Source organism: Carya illinoinensis, chromosome 9 (assembly GCF_018687715.1).
Source record: "Carya illinoinensis cultivar Pawnee chromosome 9, C.illinoinensisPawnee_v1, whole genome shotgun sequence".
In the NCBI taxonomy this organism is placed as follows: Eukaryota; Viridiplantae; Streptophyta; class Magnoliopsida; order Fagales; family Juglandaceae; genus Carya; species Carya illinoinensis.
Window position 1 is genome coordinate 25193195 of NC_056760.1, and position 6624 is coordinate 25199818.

At 37.4% G+C, this 6624-nt stretch overlaps 1 long non-coding RNA gene across 1 annotated transcript; it reads left to right on the forward strand.

Annotated features, from left to right (window-relative positions):
* The first annotated feature begins 5291 nt into the window (after window positions 1-5291).
* Window positions 5292-6403, forward strand: LOC122275537. Its single transcript, XR_006228585.1, has 2 exons — window positions 5292-5452; window positions 5551-6403. It is a non-coding gene; the product is annotated as an uncharacterized LOC122275537 (long non-coding RNA).
* Window positions 6404-6624: the final 221 nt, after the last annotated feature.

A 6624-nucleotide genomic window follows, 5' to 3' on the forward strand; every position in this document is an offset into this window, starting at 1 on the left:
AACTTAAATTTTGTCTTAAGCCTCAATTTGTATCGAACCGCCTGGAAGAATGGAACAAGTACTCTAGGCCCCGTTTGGTTATACAAATGAGATGAGATGTGATGTTTTGAATAATAATCAATAAAATATTTTTATAATATAATTTTTTAATATTAATTTTATATTGAGATTTAAAAATATTAAATTATTTATTATATTTTATATAAAAATTTAAAAAATTATAATAATGAGACGATACAAAACTTTTAATTTTAGTTAACCAATCAGGCCTCAATGCGGCTGCCATATGGGCGTGTAGAGTGGTTTTTGTCGACTTTGTGCGTACGTATGGTATTCCTCTATTTGGGAAGTGCTTTGGGGTGGGACTGCCCATTTGCGCGTTCTTTATTTACCTTCCCTTCCCTTTGTCAGGGCTACAAATGAACATTTCTCGGCTTCAAAATGAATAATATGTTTCATATTTACAAGTTAATGGAGATTTGTTTTTTGCATTGATTTGACCTTCTTCAGTTCCTATAACTTAATAAGTCAAGACCATTGCAGACAAGAATGAAAAGGACTGATTCACCAAGTGGCTTAGCCGGTAAAGGAAAAAGATGATCGAACACATGAATATTGAACAGAAAAACAAAGAAATATGACATTATATGCAAACTTTTTTTTTAACAAAAAACTCAAAATGCTCTCTCTCTCTCTCTGGGTTTCTCTAATCCTCATCAAAATTGGATTCTGGGTTTCTAGTGAAAGAATTGAGAACCAGCTCATCTTCTACGGGGAGAGAAGATGGAAGCAACAGAGTGAGCCAATCCCACCACTATGCCCAGCTTCACCTGACCCCTCTTTGGAATCGGACGGCCAGAAAACCTCCCAGAGAAGCTCCCACCGTTGATCATACCACTCCTAGCACCTGCTGCCATCTGATTTGATATTCTTCTCTCTCTCTGAATCTTTTGGGAGATCAAAACGTCGGCGAAGAGCAGAGATTGTTGTAGCAGCTGCTGCGAATTCTGGTTAATTCTGGTTTGTTTGGTGTGTTCTGTTGGCACTTGGGCAGGCGCTGCTTATATAGGCTTGAGTGGACTGAAATGCCCTTCATATAGGCAAAGAATTAAAAAGCGTGCAGGCTGCACTTGAGAGACCAATGAAATCTAAAAAGGTGGGGGATTTGAATTTAGGGAAATGCTCAAGATTTCAGACCAATGAAATATAAACACGTGGTCGGATGATAAAGCGACGGGAGAGGTGACAATAATAGTGCTAAAGTAATGGGGTCTGCACTTGAATTGTTAATGGCATTTGCATTATTGCATATGTCTATATCGATCACGTGGGGATTTCCTTTGTACAGGTTCAAAGAATGAATGACGATTAGTGGCTAGCTAGCTTATAAAAAATAAAAATAAAAATAAAAAGGAAAAGAAAAAGATTGATAGTTACTGATTAGGCAAGAAGCAGGGTGTCTTTACTAAGCCGATATTTGTTAATTCAGAACCCGGTCCTACTGGCCCCAGCCCCAAACAATTACGTCAGGCTCATGTCGTAAGGTTAACTCCATACAGTCCCTTACAGCATAGAATAAAGTTGAACAAGTTCAAATATTAATGTCACGATTAAATACTTATATATATATATATATATTTATAGATGCATTTTTCTTCCCAATCTTAATGATCTACTTTAGTAATATTAATATTAATGCTCGTTCATAGTTTGAATAGTAAATAAAGTATAAAAAATGTAAATATATAGAGAAAGTGATTTTGCAAGATTCAATATTAAGACCTAATTTCATAGTTTTATGTTTGTATAAGCTCTAATATGATGATAATAGAGGTGAAGAGGGGAGAGAATGAGAATTGGACAAGATGTCCAGATTGTGTAGAAGCGAAGTAACCCTCCCCCCCGGGGCCCGGTGGTTATATCCTTGTAATCTTATTTCCCTTCCTTTATATTTTATGTTTATCAGCCTTTAATCAATTCACCCCGTTCTAGCAACTAGCTTGTCACCTCTGTCTCATATTTCCCTTTCATAGCCAGACATCGCCAATTCTGACTGCTACTTCTACAGGGTGGGTGTCCTCTCCCAAGTCATTGTTTTGGTTTCTCTCGTTCCACAAGCATCCACTCAAGCTCTCTAGTGCCCGCTAGTTTGGACATTATTTTCTTTTATGGTTATGCAGTCTTCTGTCCAGTGTGAGCCTGTTTGGTGATATTTGCAATAGCGTCTATCAATTATAGGTTGGTGGTGCTCTCTACCTAATTCTTCCTTCTCTAGTACATTCAAATTGTTATGGATAAGTCGAGTGTTACGTTCCTATTGCTGCTCAAGCCTCTTGTCTTTGGACCCATCATACTAGGTCTCTGGACCCATCATACTGGGTCTCTGGACGCATCACACATCTCTATCTGTGGCACTTTGAATTTCAACAGGAGTGGCACAACCATTACTTCTACGCTATAGGGTAGATTCGTGTGGCTCAACAGCTACTCCACTGAGGAAGATTCTCTCATCTTTTTCGCCATCTTCTCGTACTTGTCGACAAGACTACACAGCTCGTAATGCAGCTTTTTCTTTTCCATCTCTTCCACGTTCATCCCTCCATTGCTATGTGCTTCTCATTCCCTTTGTTCGCTATGGCTTAGCATGGTAGTACCACTGAATTCTACACTATGGCTATTGGATTATGGGATCCAGCGATCTCCCTTAAGGACTCGCTAAACTTATGAGAGTCTATTGGTACTTGATAGCCCAACCCACTAGTGCGCCTTGTGTGCACTGCAAAGCCCCTCATGTCCTCTTGCAACATGGTTAGATGTGAGGCTCTGCGCTGTCAAAGTGTATGAGGAAATAAAGTTGTGCCTCTACTAATAGCGATCACTTTTGGCCTAGTGGTAAGCGTTTGATCTTAACAACGGCGCTTCAATTCCTTGTTCTCTTTCCTCAAGTTTTCCATGGCGTCCAACACCATCTTCAGCTTTTTTTTTTTTTTTTCATAGCAGCCAGTTGTGTCTTCATGTCTACAGACGTAGTGTCACGGTCACAGGTTGTTTTAGAACGCGTCACAGTCGAAATAAGGGAATCACGTTGAGGTTCGACAAGAGACTGCAATCACAAATCACCTCAATTCCTCAGACGATGTCACTGTAAATGACGTGTCCCACCACAGATTGTGACCGTCTACTTGCAACCAGTAATGTTGGTGGCACTGTGTGCCTTAGACACTTCTGATACCTAAGTCAACAACAAGTGAGGCATAATAATTTAAGAAGGTTCAACTAGATGTGTTGGATGATTACCTTCTACCTCTATATATAGGCGTGAAGAATATAGGATGTGTACTATTAGTTGATCAACTTCGCATAATAATTAGCCACAATAAGGATTATCCCTAATACAACATAATTATCTGGTCACCATTTTATCTGTATTTACAACGCAAGGGTCTATCTGCCCTAATAAATAGGATGGCTAGAGTCCACGATTCTTAACTCTTTTAAACAACTATCTTTTCTAGAATATGAGCCTTGGGTTCCGGATTGGGTCAAACCAATATTGACTCATCCATATACATTTGGTAAGGAAAAAATAAATTATATGTAGTATGTGATATAAGAAATATGAGTAAATTTTTTCTATTACAAAAGTGAGTGCCATGTGTCATGATCTGCAGTGGCCCCACTTACATTCCCATTAGCTTTATTCATTTATTTAAGCAAACATTCCACTAATTAACAAGTAGAAGAACTGCAGGGTGGAAAGTTTAGGCAAAGTATTTTTAACTTTTCTTTGAGGTGATCACTTTCTTTTAAGTACATAAATAAATATTTCAATATTAGTGTGTTCCAACTTTATTATTTCAAGATTAGTTATACATGTATATGTAAGTATGTATCATATATATGTATTTGTGTGTGTATATATATAGAAGAATCGAAATATGAAATGAAATATAGTCTAGAATTGGCCAAAATAGACTGAAATTTAGAACAAAACAAAATAGAATTGGCCGGCTGGAATTGGCAGGCCGGCTGAAAAATCCAAGTGCAAACGTTTCTCCGTTGGAGACGAGGGTGTCACCGTCTTTAAGAGGCTCGTCTGGCGTAATTGTATCTTGGGAAACGCATATTTGGAAAAGGAGAGAGAGAAGCAATAATGGAGTCAATAACTGTTTAGAAGGTGAGTACATCGTTCTTCCAACCAAGCCAGTGAGCTAGCTTGCATGTACAGCGAGTTAGATAAAAGTATAGTATATTATAAGTGTTTGTATAAGTAACACTAGGTTCTGTTTGGCCACTGAGAATTCTCAGATGAGAATTTTAAATTTTAATATTAAATATTAAAATATTATTATTGTATTGAGATTTGAAAAAGTTAAGAAAAAGTTAAATTGTTTATTATATTTTATATGAAAATTTGAGAAAATTGTAATGATGAGATGAGAATTTTATGTTTAAGATGAGAATTTTATATTTGAGATGAAAATTTCTTAGAGCTAAGTAGTATTTTCCTTACCATTTGAACACCTATGAAACAGCTCCCGAGATTGACTCTTGGGTGCCAACCATTCGAATGCCTAAGAAAAACGTTTGAACGGTTCCATTTAGTCGTGGCCAACAATGATTGAGTGGACTCAATGGCCAATCGACGAAATTTCTTACTTTTTTCTAACAAAATACCATATACAAGGCCTGAAATATCTATATAAGCATTTTTTCTAAATTTCTTGCATTTTACAATGTTAAATATCAAGCTAAAATGATTAATATATATTCTCTAGAATATAATTGAAAATAACAACAAAACGACAAACAAAATAATTAAAAAATATACCTTTTGACCATTGATGGTACTGAAATTAAGACAAAGACTCTTCAAATATAATGTACAAAATTAAAAATATAAAATGGAATATAAAATTTGATTTGGTTGCATAATTTTTTACTGAATAGAGGATCATCCTAAAATTATTTTCCAATGAAAATTGAAAGTCTCATGAGTGATATACACTCATCTTTATACACTACCATTCTTTCAAATATGAATAATTTATCAATTGGAGGAACAACAGTAATTTAAAGCTGTTGATTAGTTTTGAAAGCAATGTGAAGGCTGTATGTTTTAAAAGTATTTGTCCATACATGTAATTATGAGAATGGAGGACACTAATTCATTAATTAATTAATAGGACCTAAAGTACTTGTTATATTATAGAGTTAATCTTCAAAATGGTCAGTCTGTAAATGTTAAAAAGCAGCCTTCCAATAAGTGACTTACATGTAGCCTCCTCAGCTTTCCTACCGTGTGCCCCCATCACACGCACGCAATTCAATTCCTCATCCCCTCACTCTCCCCCAAAACCCAGATACGAGCTTAGTGCCCCTGACCAACGCCCAGCTCAACGTTGAGCTCCTCCCCCTCGGTAAGCTCTGTTGCTAGCCTCTCCCTCTCTTGGTATGCCTTCTCTCTCATCTCTCTCTCTCTTCTCCCTTACGGCATGCTCACTTTCTCTCTTATTCTTCCCTCTCACTCTCTGTCTCTCGCTCTCTCAGTCCACTCTCTCTCTTCTCTCTCTCTGAGCTTCACCGCCGCCTGGAGCTGCAAGCCTGCAGCCACACAGTGCACTTCTTCCCTCAGTGGCCTCTATTTCTCGTGCAGTAAGCCTTCATTTCATTATTCGCCTTCCTCGTGCGAAGACAGAGAGACGGAGCATTGACGACAGAGAGAGGGGCAAAGAGAGTGGGGAGATGAAAATTCATCCGTGTGGAAGCAAGCATGTAGAAGATGAGGAGCTACTCTGTATCGGGTTGTATAAAACGAGGGCTTATTTTGTATCAGTGGGAGGAACAACAAGTAGAGATAGGTTTCACTATGATTTTCAATGGATTGTGGTTTGATTGTGAGTTGATTTTGATTTGATTGTGGGTTGATTTTGGATAAGAGATGGAGATGGAGATGACCGACAGAGATGGGGGAGATCGGTGACAGAGATGGGCGACGACGGAGCACAGATGCTTGGCGACAGTGGCAGGAGAAGATGAGAGGGCTGAGAAATGCTGAGGGCTCACGGTTTGGGATCTTACAGATGAAATAATCTTGTGTGATGCAGTCTACTGACTTAATGTGAAATAAGTGATGTGTCAAAATCTCATTTGGTGGCTGTTTATGGAGAATAGTAGATCGATCGCTGCACAGCGGTTCTGTATATCATATACCAAAGTGCTTCAGAAAAGAAAAATAGAGCAATGGCAGACATTCATTCATCCATCGAAATCTATGATTGTTGCGGAAACTCTTGTATTGCTGATGTTGTTGTATGGGCACTTAAGCATAACTATAATTGTGTCAGATTCGTGTGTTTAAAGAGGAATAGCTTCGAATTTAATTATTCAGATTTTCATATCAGAGGGACTGTACGACTTGGGATAACTATTCATTTAGAATATGAGAAACTGTTTTTTAGTGTACGATTTAAATAAATAATGGATGCAAATTAAGGAGTGAGATAAGATAAGATAAGATGAGTTTGAGATAGTTTATGAGTAGTAGTGAGATTATTGAGTTGAGATGGGATGATATAATTTTTAAAAGTTTTGTATGATTGGATTATGAAATGAAATAAAATG